Below are 12,671 nucleotides of genomic sequence, written 5' to 3'. Positions count from 1 at the left end.
AAAGTGCTTTATTTATTACAAAGAAAACATTAAAATATTCTATCAGTCTAAAATATACTTACGTTTCCTATTTGTTAACTATCCTGTATCCTTATAAAATAATCAGCAAGCTCAACTATAACGGAATTAATTTATTTATGGCGTGCTCTTAACGGTTTGAAAAGATGTTGCCAATTAGAGAATCTATGATAATCTATCTTCTACACAACAATCAGAATCTTTTGTTTTAACCTGTATATGTCTCTTTACTTTACTCAGTAATTCTTTGTTTCTTTTTTTTTTAAAAAAAATCTATTACTTGTATATACTTTATGATTTCATTTACCAACTTTTTTTATTCCCTAATTTATTCAAGATTATGAATATCTTTCTGCCAATTACAGAACTGTACAGTTCGAGCGCATTCGAAGTTGATAATGGACCGTTGCCAATCACATGAATTCGATGCAGGGCCGTCCCTAGGTTAATGGTTGCCCACGTATTTAAGATTACCGCCCACAAATTTGAAAAAAAAAATTCTCTGTGGTTAAGAAAATTTTTATTTCATACTCGCTAAGTGGTTACATGTGACAAATTGTACAAACGTATGACAAGTACAATGAATTTAAAATATTTAGTCGTGGTATCGCGAGAATCCAGCAGCCACGTGCTTTTACGCAGGGGCTAATCGCACCGACGGTCCGAATAGCGCAGTGGCTATTCGCACCACCTACGATAGCGCATGCGCACAGTCAGTCAAGGTACAAGTATTTTATGCCGATTTGCCATAAGACAGGCGGTAGCGTGAGCGAGGGTTAGTTTCTGCTTATCTTCCTTGTATGCGATTTCTTTGTTAATTAATTTTTAGTTATTGCTACTGAAATTTACGTGTTATTTGTTTGACATAACTTGAAAACGATGGATGTGACAAAAACAAATTTCTTGCCTTTTGAGAGTGGAAAGTTTTCCACATATTTTGAATTTGAAAGGGCAAAAAAACTGTATGAAAATCAAAATTTTGCTGTTTTGATTAAAACGAGATCGCAAAATTTCACGAGGGTCATAAACATCGTGAAACGGTATCGTGAAAATATATTACCTTTGAATGCAAGAAAGGACATATTCATAAACAGTTATCATAAAAAGTTATATTCATATTCATAAAGAGTTATATTCTTTTATTTAACATAGGAACTTTTATGCAAGCTTATACCCTAGTCTTATAGCATAGAACTGTGAGAATTTATTATTCACTAACAAAACTTATTGAAAATTATAATGTTCTTATATATGCATCACTTTTTCAGTGTCCACACATAAGTTCAAATGCCATATTTCAAAATCAAAGCTATTCATGAAACAAAATCTGATAATTCATTTGCGTGTGCAAATTTGTCAATCTAAATCTCTTACATTAAATGATTGTCTTTTAAATTATATCCCATTATTTATTAAAATTTAATTTATTAACATGTTTGTATTAATATTTCAAAGTCCTTTGGAAATATTTTTTGTGTTCTGAAAGTGAAGACTATTTCCATACATAAACTTAAACAGGCATACAAAATTGTTAATAACCAGTATATGATTAATTGTTAATTTAATAGTTTATTTTATTGCTTTTAACTTATTTCATGTCTAAATTTTCTGCGCAGACATACTCTGTCTAATTTTTGTTACCTTTTCTCAGACGAAAAATTTCAAAGAGGAATGAACCAAAATCTTGATTGTGCAAAACACATATTTGAATCTAAATGTATTCTAAGAAGTACAAAAAAATGTAAACGAGTCACCACCCTCCAAATCAGTCATTTAAACTATTCCAACCGTTCGAGAGAACGAACGGCTGGAATAGTTTATGCGAGCATAAAAACCTGCCCTTTTTTATATATACATAAATAAAAGAAATGTGTTCCTTCTTTTTACATATATAAGAAAAGGAACACATTTCCCTTTTTAATCTTTTGAAAGAATGATAAACTACGTCAAAGTAGTTACCTGCCTTAAAAAAAAAAAAAAAAAAAAAAAAAAAAAAAAAAAGACTCACTACAACAGACTTGGCAGTTCGCGTAGGATTCCTTCTTTTCGATTCGGTTCAAATGACGGATATGACAACTCAAAGCGCATACGTGGTTAATGTTGGTGCGAATAGCTGAAGCGGCTAATCGCACCGCTGGTGCGAATAGCATCGCGAATAGCACCGCTGGTGCGAATAGCATCGAGCATACTTTTACGCGCTGCAACTCCGCTAGCAACAGCCAATGGTGTAATAACCAGAGTACTGGGGCACGGGGCCAACTTTTGCTGAAATTAATTTTAAAATTTATAATAATTGGCAGAATCGAGTGATTTAGGTTTAAAATACTAAATTTCAAAATTAGTCCACTAGCGTGTTAAGAGTTCAGATGCTGCAGAGATGCACGCAGGCTCGTCATTAAAACAGACATGTACGAAGAGCTCTTGAAGAGGAATAATATGACACAAGAATGAGTACACAAGGTAAATGGGATCGGAAAAGGCAACCGAAAAGTGCATTAATAAAGAAAGATAAACTTAATACAGTGATTTAAGTGACATGACATCTACATAAGGCTATTCAGAATGGTGATAGGTTTCTTGACATTTTCTGGAGAGCGGTAGTTATACTTATATCTTGGGACAATGTTATTTCTATTTTTCCTGAGGATTAAATGAAAATTGTATGGCATAAGATAATTGTTGACACGTAGATGGGTAATTCCCAGTTCCTAGTGAATTTTATTATCTCTGACGTAGCATGCACAGCCGGATATTTGTCTCAGGATGCAGTTCTGAGCCGTTTGTAACTGTTCTCTATTGGTACGATAGCAGTATGCCCAAATTGGACAGGTTAACAAAGCCCATGACACAAGAGTTTTTTGTATATCACTTACTTTTTATCAAAAGATAAAACGCTGTTCCGGGCAATTAAGAGGTAGAATTTCGCTTGAAGTGTTCGGAACTTTTGCATAATTTAGTGTATGTGTGGGAAGCATGAAAGACGGTTGAGGAACGGTCTCCCCTTGCCCAGGGCAATGGGATTTCATACATGCTAACACTGTCAGGAAATATTATTGCGGCTTATTTACATATAAAATATGATAGTTTTATATTCTATGTATATCTGCAATATTTTGAAAAAAAAAAGATACGCATTTTCGTAAAATAGCTAATCTTCGAAGAAATATGAACTCACAAGAAAATTTCTAAAAGCAACTGAGTTATTTTACATGTCTGATGATGCACAAAATGAGGAAGCCATCAATAAACGCATTCTGCTGCCAAAAATTAAATCTGTGTGACATTTATCAATATTTATTGGTTTTATCTTCATTAATGTTTCCTAGCTGACTAAAATCAAACTAAAAAATACTCAGCATTGAATTCTAAAAATGGATTGTTGTTGACTAAAAGAAAAATAAATAAGCAAGTGAATAAAAATTAAAAATATCTTCAGATACCACTTAACAATAAGAAAAAATGTTCCCATGTTAACACATAGGTCACAAATATATTTTCAAAACAACTTATCCATAATAAAAATAACATATTCGTAGAATAAATATTTGCAAATATTATATATTAAAAATGTATTTAAGTATCTTAGATAATAAATGATATACCAGAAAGAATTTAACACTAAATCTAAAATTTGAATTTTAAAACCTTTTGTTAATGTTGATATTACGATAAACGCAAAGGATATCAGGAGGTCAAAGTCACCAAAGTTGCAATAGCAAAACAAATCTGGCAAGGTTTTGCTTGAAATTGTTATCTATTATTAAACAAAGCATACTTCATCTCTATTAAAAACAGAGATTTAATTATAAATATAACGTTAAGCCAAATATTTTACGGAAATATAATATAAAAAGTATATATAATATAAAAAAATATTCATCTGACATTCTCCATTCTCAACATTTTTTTGCTCATACTATACTTTTCAATTCATTGATTTGCACCTTCCACCAGGAACTCCCCTTCTTTGTTGACTGATGGCGGCCACTTGACTTAATACCTTCATCTTATTTTGTCATTTTGTTTTACTGATGCTCTTCACCAGATGTGTGTGTGTGCGTGTGTATTTAATTATGGCAAAGCACACGAGGGCTATCTGCCTAAGGGGAGAGATGCCTTTCGTGGAGGACTTTCTAAGGGAAACTGGCTCGTATACACGTTACACATGGGGAAAACCACGAAAACGCCCATGCAGCCAACCCGTTCGCGGGATTCGAACCTCGGACCGAACTACCAGTTTTCAGCGACTTTACCGCTCGGCCGCTGGTGGGCCCTTCTTCACCAGATGCAGAGTAAAAACTTTCTAAAACTTTACATATTCACTATATGTTCTTAGTAGTAGTAGTAAATATAGCAGCACCTTTTCTTCTTCTGTCACCACTCGTCCGCACTCGCAGACTTTTTATGTTAAGAAGGGAATAAAGTCACGAGCTAATTATCCAAGGTACTTTAACACAGCTGGTAACATCGGGGTTCATGCGATAATTCAGCATTAATTGCTTATTGGTATTGATAGAAAATACAGTTAGAAAAAAATCTATAACTTCGCGGAGAAATATTATACCGAAAATGGAAATCACAATTCCCCTAGAAGCGTAGTTTGTTGTTGTTTACATCGAAACCATTATCAATACTTTTGAAACTATGGGACTGAAAAAGACTGCTGTCCAACCAATTAAAACGTACGACAGTAACTTATACTGCGCGTTAACTTGTTTTACCGCTTCTAACTGCATACGATTCTAACCTTGTTTGCACCTGATTCCAGCTGCCTTACGAGGATTACTCATTTTATAAGAAAGATGACTCCATCATTTCTATGCACCTACCTGATGTCCACTCACCTCGAAACGTACTTCATAAACAACTATCAGCAAGCCCAAAAAGGAAGTATTTTAGGTGACAAGAAAGTACTACCATTGTAATAGCAATCCTGTGTAATTACGAAAGCATCAAAGCATTGCTATGCACCATTTCTATGCAAGCACCGAAAAGTGACTCATACTGGATACGACGTGAAGCCGAAGAGCCCGAAAATCTTAAATTGTTAAATCAGCCAAAGAACTGTTTCAGTAGATACGTTTCCAGTTTCAAACTGGAACCAAATAATGAGTAAATAAGCAAATAAATCATTGAAACAAGCAGAACAGCTTAATGAAGCTAAAATTAATTTAGAAAAATATTGGTGCTGAAATCTTATTTTGCAAGAGAATCTTTTTATTATTATAAATAATGCATTCAACGTTTTTTTAAAAAGTGCCTGAAAGTCTTGTGAGTCAGTAGTGGCATCAAAATAAAAGAACTCTTGGATCGTTATCAGGAGTTTCAGTGTTTACGTGGTGCAAATATCAGATTTTTCGTGTAAATTGTAAGTATAACTGTTAGATTTTGTTTTGTTACATTAATTTCGAGTCGCATTGCAGCATGTAATAAATGGACAAAACATGTAAATGTAATCCGCGGGAGATAAAAATTAACAACAGGAATTGGCATTGCTTAAGTAAACTTTGCTTTCCTGTTGTAATATTTTACTTATGTAACGCCATTTCCTCTTTAATTTTGCATTTTTTTCAGTTTTAGACTTAGAATGTATTGAAAAAATTATGCTTTTAAAAAGCTGAAATTTAGAATGTATTGAAAAAATCATGTTTTTAAAAAGCTGAAATTTTGTATTAATTAATTTCCTTTTCTATATATGACTCTGTTTCGATATTCTGTCATGTACCTGCGAATGCTCAATAATTTGGCTAGTTAATTTCTAACTTTAGGTGTGAGTGTTTCAGTGGTTATAATATACGAATACTATTTCTGCTTCTTAATTACTGCGGTTGTAAAAACTTTTCAGAACAATGAATAAAATTCTTCTAGGAAGTGCTTCCTTTTTTTTGGGGGGGGGAGGGATACTTATTTTCATTTTGGTATTCTCTACCTGTCTTTTTCAAAGTATTGATTATGTGCTTTGTGATGTTTTATTCTTTTCATTTTTAAAAAACTGAAAATTCTTGTTAAATGCAATTAAAATAAAATTTTCGATAACTTATCCTGAGCTGTAATAACATGCTGTTAAAAGTTGTTTTCAGTTTTTTAATATTTTAGGTCTTTTAATTTTGTCTCATTTGTGGAAGTCCTGCGTTAAGTTGATAGTTGAATAATTGGTTATCGAACAAAAAAAAAAAAAAAAAAAAAAAAAAAAAAAAAAAAAAAAAAAAAGACACAAATGAATTTGCATTTAATGACTGAAATAATTTTACTAGCACTTCATGGCCTAGTCATTAAGGCCACAGAGCTCAATTCGTCCCAAACTCTCTTTCTAGTTTCTAAGTAGCTACCTGTGTGGGATTTTTGTAAATTCTCTTGTATTTAATGTACATATGTGCTCATTTTAAAATTTTTATTTGAAAGTCTTATTTCTTTGCATATGTATTATAATAATCTCATAATGAGCTTCACTCATTTGTTCCAGTTAGAGATTATAGAAAATCATACTAAAAATGTTAAATAATTAACCATATAATTTAAATTGCTAATACAGTTATGGCAAGTGATGTAATAAAATTAATATCAAATCAGTAATTAAGTATTACAATTACTAAAAAGTCTTTTGTAGCTGTGCCCTAAAGAATCAACAGCAAAGCCTGAATGTTAATTTTAGCGATGCTATGGGGCGATTGGATCCTTGGTGCAGGAATAATAACAAGATTTTAAACCTAGACAGAAGTAATTGTCAGTTTTTTACCTTGAATACACAACACTTTTTACCCCACCTTCTGTATCATGGTGAAGTAATCTTGGATCCTTGGTGCAGGAATAATAACAAGATTTTAAACTTAGACAGAAGTAATTGTCAGTTTTTTACCTTGAATACACAACACTTTTTACCCTACCTTCTGTATCATGGTGAAGTAATCTCTGTCAATTATAACATTACCTATTTGGGATGCAAAACTGATTCGTGTCTGAATTGGAATGAACATATTTCTTATATAAAGAAAAAAACTGAAAGGAGACTTCCAATTTTGGTACAACTCTGATATACGCCCTAATTTCACCAAATGTGACGATATGTGTTCTGCACTGGTTTTTGGCGCGATTGCGTGATGTATGGCAACCCTGTTGACGTTGAAAAGTCTTTCGCTGGAGTTCGTTGGTTCCCGTCATGCTTTGTGTCTGAGAAGCTAAGGGGAAAAGATTTAATGGTGAAAGTTGTTGAATTGAAGTTCGGCATAAGGAAATATCGTCGTGGTCATCCTGTTGAGGGGCAATGGGTATTTGGAGGTGTGGAAAGAAGGTATGGGAGATTATTTTTAGTGGTTGTGTGTGATAGAAGTAGGGATTTGTGATTATTTGTGAACCATAGTATGAATTTTCTGGATAGTGTGTCTGGCTGTCATATAAATACGATATTAGTGATTACATGGCGGCATGTTAAAGGCGGTATGAAATTGGTATATCTGCTCTTCGAAAAAGCATTAATGGTAAGTGCATTTTATTTTATTCTTGTTCTTATTTTGTAGAATGTAATGTTCATTGTTTTTTTTAGTATGAATTTCTGTCGTTATTGTTGTTTTTTTTAATTGTTTGAAATTTATTTTAGTTATTTTGTTGATTAGTGCGTACCATCTGAATTCTGCAATTCGTAGATGTTTTTTAAAGTTGAAACAGAACGCTGTGTACATGGTATTCTTTGAAATTTATTGTTGTTATGTTAATTTTTTAAAGTGAGGTGCACGTAGTTCGTAAATTTGTTTGTTGCCTAAATTGTTCAATTCGTAGATGTTTTTTTAAGTTGAAACAGGATGCTGTGTACATGGTATTCTTTGAAATTTATTGTTATGTTAATTTATTAAAGCGAGGTGTGCGTAGTTCGTAAATTCGTTCGTTGCCTAGATTGTGCCATTCGTAGATGTTTTTTTAAATTAAAACATATTGCTGTGTACATGGACTCTTGTAAAATAATTTTGGTTAGAAACTTCACGGTTTTGTTATCTAAATTTTTTGTTTTTGTTTTGGATTTTTAGCTTAAATTGTGTGTTCAAAACGTGGTTTTTGCATTCACAAAAACCGTGTTTTTGGAGACATTTTAGGCTTAAAGTTCGAAATGTAGACAAAAAATTTAGATAGCAATATGGCAGCATGCATATCAGAGTAGTTCCCCAATTTTGAAATGGCTGATGAAGGTGTAACAAAGAAACTTTAATAAACACATATAAAATGTACATTCAATCATTATTTTATTACCATAATGAAGTTTTGGTGACTGCTTCCATCAGTACATTCAATGTTTTAGCAAGATTACAAAATCCAATCCCTTCACCTAATAACAGGTGCAGTTAAATCCACCCCCATAGCGACTATGGAAGCATTGACCAATATTTCTCCTGTCATGCTGCAATTTTGTTTTAAAAATTTTGCAGGCTCCCAAATAATAAATATTGGAGGAATTACAATTTTAATGATGTTAGAACTTTTAAGATACAAGTGGGTTTCAATCAAATTGGTTACTAATTATCAGATTACCTAGACTTTGTTTGAGAAATGAATGTAATGACTATGACTTTGTGTCCTCTTGAATATGGTGACTTCTGCGTATATCTTGAACTTGATAAGAGTGAGATGCCCACTGTCCAGATCAGAATCATTGCTTATGAAACTATTGAGAGAAAATATCCCGGTAACATCTGGATCCATGTTTACACCGATCGCTCCTTGATTGAGCGAGGTACTGGAGCTGGTGCAAGAATCTATTGTAACCATTTTGCATTCTATAAGATAGAACAGCTACTACCAATTTGATAGTAAAGCTGAGGCTATATTTATTTTACTGAATCAATTAAGCACTTAAAAAGAGTAATTTCCCTTGGGCTGTTATTTTGTTTTGCAGACTATCTCCAACAATAAAGTTTGCACTTTCGAATGAATTTCCGAATGTAGAAAGATTCTCAAAACTCTGGCTGACTCAATTCTGGGTACGCTTCCAGTTCGCCGGCGCAAATCTTGCCAAGCAGTGACAATATACAGTCAAAGGTCGTTAATCCAGACTCGTCGGGACTCCGGCGATTCCGGAATATCGATTTTTCCGGATTATAGATCATCAGTTTTGATATAGTAAGATGGCATGCAGAAATTACAAAATTAAAAATATGAAACTGCAATTTATGAAATAAAGAACAATTATGATCTAAAGGGTATCAAAATTTACAAAAAGAAAAAGCTTAATATTTATTTGTTTACTTTATTAAACATTTCTTTCAATGTGAGTTGTTTAAGTTGCTTCGTTTCATGTGATAATACTTTCTCTTTATTAAACAGACATAATTTCTTGTTTAGTTACGAAGTTCCGCTGTTCAAGTTCTATAATTGCTGTGTCGAGAATACCGACTAATTTGTCAATCGAAATTTTTTCGTTTTTCAATAACCTCTGTGTCACTTTCTTCACTATCGGAAGCGAATTATAATGATGAGGAACTTGATTTAAATCATATCAAAGACGGAGTACATCGAGATGAAATACTACATTTAGTAAGGAATTATAAGCCAAATAAAATAAAAACATCTGCCCTGAAGATAAGGATAGTGCTGATAGATCAACTTCCAATTCATTGCACGCCACGGCATTCCCCCCCCCCCCCCCCCGTCACAGAGCAGCGTGAAATTGATAAACAGATTTCGGATTTTGAAACATACTTTCGCTTTGTAGATCCTTTACATATTAGTAAATATTTATCGGAAATTCTATTTGATATAATCGAAAGTTCAAGCTTACTTTTATAAAATTGCTCTAACAGTCTGCAAAAAATAATAAGGTGGATCCAATTCGAAGATTAAGGAACAACGCAATCTGCAACATTAACTGAATTAGATAATTTTAGCTTAGCTTATACCGTCCGTTATACATTAAACGCGCAAGCGTAAATGTTTTATGCGCATGCGCACATGCATATTCGCAGCAGTAAAGGTCTTATGCGCATGCGTAAACGCCTATGCGCAAGCGTCAACGCGACGCATGCACAGTTTGTAGCTTTGAGGTCCATATTATAGATCATTTCGAATTATGGGTGTCCGAATTAACGACTTTTGACTGTATTATATACACAAATAAAAAATTTTAACGAATGTTAGTTCTAAGAATTTTTTATTTTGAAAGCATAAACATTTTAATATCTTTTAAAATTTTGTAAAAAGCCAATAAATAAAGACATTAAATTTGTAAAAATGCGTTAATTTAAGAATTTACTATGCTTTCATGTTTGAACATCCTGATTCGCGGTTCATATCACTTCACATAAACTACGTTACAAAAATCTAATTCTCTCAGTAATTATCTACATTAAATTCAAGTTAAATCTTAATTTGGAATATAAGTTGAAATGCAAGAATTCAATTCGTTCGAATAGCTTACTCTGAAATTATGTAAAGCTGCAGTGCTTTACTTCGCTAGTGCATTCTCATTAGAATTGATGAATTTAACTCTTGACTTTGCCTTTGGGTGAGCGGTGTGATTGCATCCTAATTGACTTGATTACTGCGAATGGCCTTAGGACATAAAATTGAACTATCTGCTAAAAATTCTATGTAATTGTATGCCAGTATTGAAAGAAACAATCAATCTGATAAGAAATGGCTGCGACTTATTTTGAAAGTGAGGCGTAAAAGGTTACCAGCGAGGATATTCTGTTTGGCATCAATTGTACCATTACTGGCGACTTTATCGCCTGCGCCGGCAAAACGGAAAAGTACCCAATTCTCTTGCAGTGGATTCCTACTACTTGTGGTATGAAGGGATATGAAAGGGCCAATTTCCTGTCAGAGAAATGAACAACTCTTTTTTAAGCCACTAAGAACCATATGACTTTTAATTCTGGAAAACTCCTAACTAAATCAGAATTTAAGAGGGAGGTTTGTCTTCTATCTATCAAATGGAGCTAAAGGAAAGGATTGGGAGTGTCTCACTAGTTCAAAGCCAGTTATTCCAGATTTTCCTCATCCTGTAGTCGTGAGGTTATTTCCTTTTTTGACTGAGAATGATTGTTTGAATGTCCATCTTTTTAAAATTCGACTTAAGGCATCATCCTGTAGTTGTGAGGTTATTTCCTGGTGTTTCGAGGGCCGTAAAAAATCGCCATATTATCGCTGATGCCAATGCTGCCAAAAAGAATTGCGACAACACTAATAATTGCGGCAAGAAAGGAAGTATATTAGTAAGTAACTATCTAAGATTGATGTTTTAATTTAGATGAAAGGTTAATTTCATATAATACTTTTTTATTATTATAATTTATATGAAAAAGGCTAAACATGACTGAATGGAAGCATAAGAGTAAACAAATATTTCAGATCATTATTATAATTTATATAAAAATTGCTAAACATAACTGAATGGATGCCTGCATCGGTATTTCGCTACCGACTTATCGCTAAAGCATAATTTCATCTCGTTGGTTGTTCAAACGTAATTTTCTATAATGAATGATGCCTTTTCTTTGAAAATATTCTCGGTAAAGTGCAGAATCGCTCACTTATTTGTTTGCCGCTTTTTACAAGGGTAAAAACAATTGGATTTTTGTCAATTTTCTTTTACTTTTTAAGTGAAAATAGGTCAATGTGTACATAGATAAAGTCAAGGGTGTGCGCAGTGCCATTTTTGTGCAATTCTAGGATTTTTTTTAAAGTGAAAAGAGGTTGATATGCACATGGATACCGAGTATGTGCAATTCTTAAAAACGCGTCAAGCAGTGGGTGATTCTGCACTTTACCCAAAATTCTATTGCCAACTTTTCGTCATGGGCAATTTCCAAATTGTTAAATCCATAGGATATCAAAAAAGGATTAAAAATTAAACTAGTATTTCAATGGCGTCTTAAGAAATATAGAACTATCTAAACTTACACAATCTGAAATCAACGCGTACGCTAGATTTAGCGTGCTGTTAAATGGGCGCGTTTGCTAGATTTGCCGCTGCGCAGACATTTTCGCTGCAATTTTCTTACGGCCCTCAAAACAGAATAGTACCTTTCCTCTTTTGACTGGGCATGATTGTTTGAATGCCGATCTTTTTAGAATTCGACTTATGGACTTTTCAGTCTGTACTCTTTGCAACTCCGGACAGTCTATAGATAAGGAGCATATTGATGAATGCACTACACCTGTTACTTTTAAATTCAGTTGTTCTTAAGTATTGGAAGCAAGATCAAGATTAATGGCTTAGTGGTCAAATATCTGGCATTTGTATAAATAAATAAACAATTTCTAAAAAATAAAATATTGTGCATTTATAGCTATAGAGAAAGTATCATTACTAAAAGCTCTCCCCTTTCCATATATCAGTATGCTTATTTTCAAGTTGATTTGCGACTAATTTCCAACACACACACATCCACTAATGCACGTCTAATTTGTTGATTAATTAAAAAAAACATAGACAGTCAAAAGTCTTTAATCCGAACGTCCATAATCCGGAATGATCTATAATCCGGACCTCAAAGCTACAAACTTCATGCATATGCATAAACGCATAATGCATTTACGAATGCACATAGTACCTTTACACATGCGCATAATACATTTACGCATGCGCATAATACATTTACGCATACGTGTTTAATGTATAACGGATGGTATAAGCAAAGCTAAAATTATCTAATTATCTATTTCAG

General features: G+C 33.1%; 1 protein-coding gene and 1 long non-coding RNA gene across 5 annotated transcripts in view; one reads left to right on the top strand and one right to left on the bottom strand.

Annotated features, from left to right (window-relative positions):
• Nucleotides 1–180, bottom strand: part of LOC146992850 (uncharacterized) — a 45,296-nt gene extending 45,116 nt beyond the window's left edge. Inside the window, exon 1 of the long non-coding RNA XR_015038849.1 lies at nt 63–180. This is a non-coding gene — a long non-coding RNA (uncharacterized LOC146992850). The remainder of the gene's footprint in view (nt 1–62) is intronic.
• A 5,118-nt stretch (nt 181–5,298) lies between these two features.
• The window catches only part of bigmax (helix-loop-helix-leucine zipper transcription factor bigmax), an 82,476-nt gene continuing 75,103 nt past the window's right edge, over nt 5,299–12,671 (top strand). Inside the window, exon 1 of one of the 4 annotated variants that reach the window (XM_085809982.1) lies at nt 5,299–5,386. The gene's annotated coding sequence lies outside the window, so the exon portion shown is untranslated. The remainder of the gene's footprint in view (nt 5,387–12,671) is intronic. The other 3 variants (XM_085809985.1, XM_085809983.1, XM_085809986.1) reach the window with 3 other exon arrangements.

The sequence above is a fragment of the Stegodyphus dumicola genome, chromosome X2 (genome assembly GCF_044657685.1).
Source record: "Stegodyphus dumicola isolate Sdum_Otavi_A_Nest chromosome X2, ASM4465768v1".
In the NCBI taxonomy this organism is placed as follows: domain Eukaryota; kingdom Metazoa; phylum Arthropoda; class Arachnida; order Araneae; family Eresidae; genus Stegodyphus; species Stegodyphus dumicola.
This window is presented reverse-complemented; position numbering and strand designations above follow the sequence as displayed.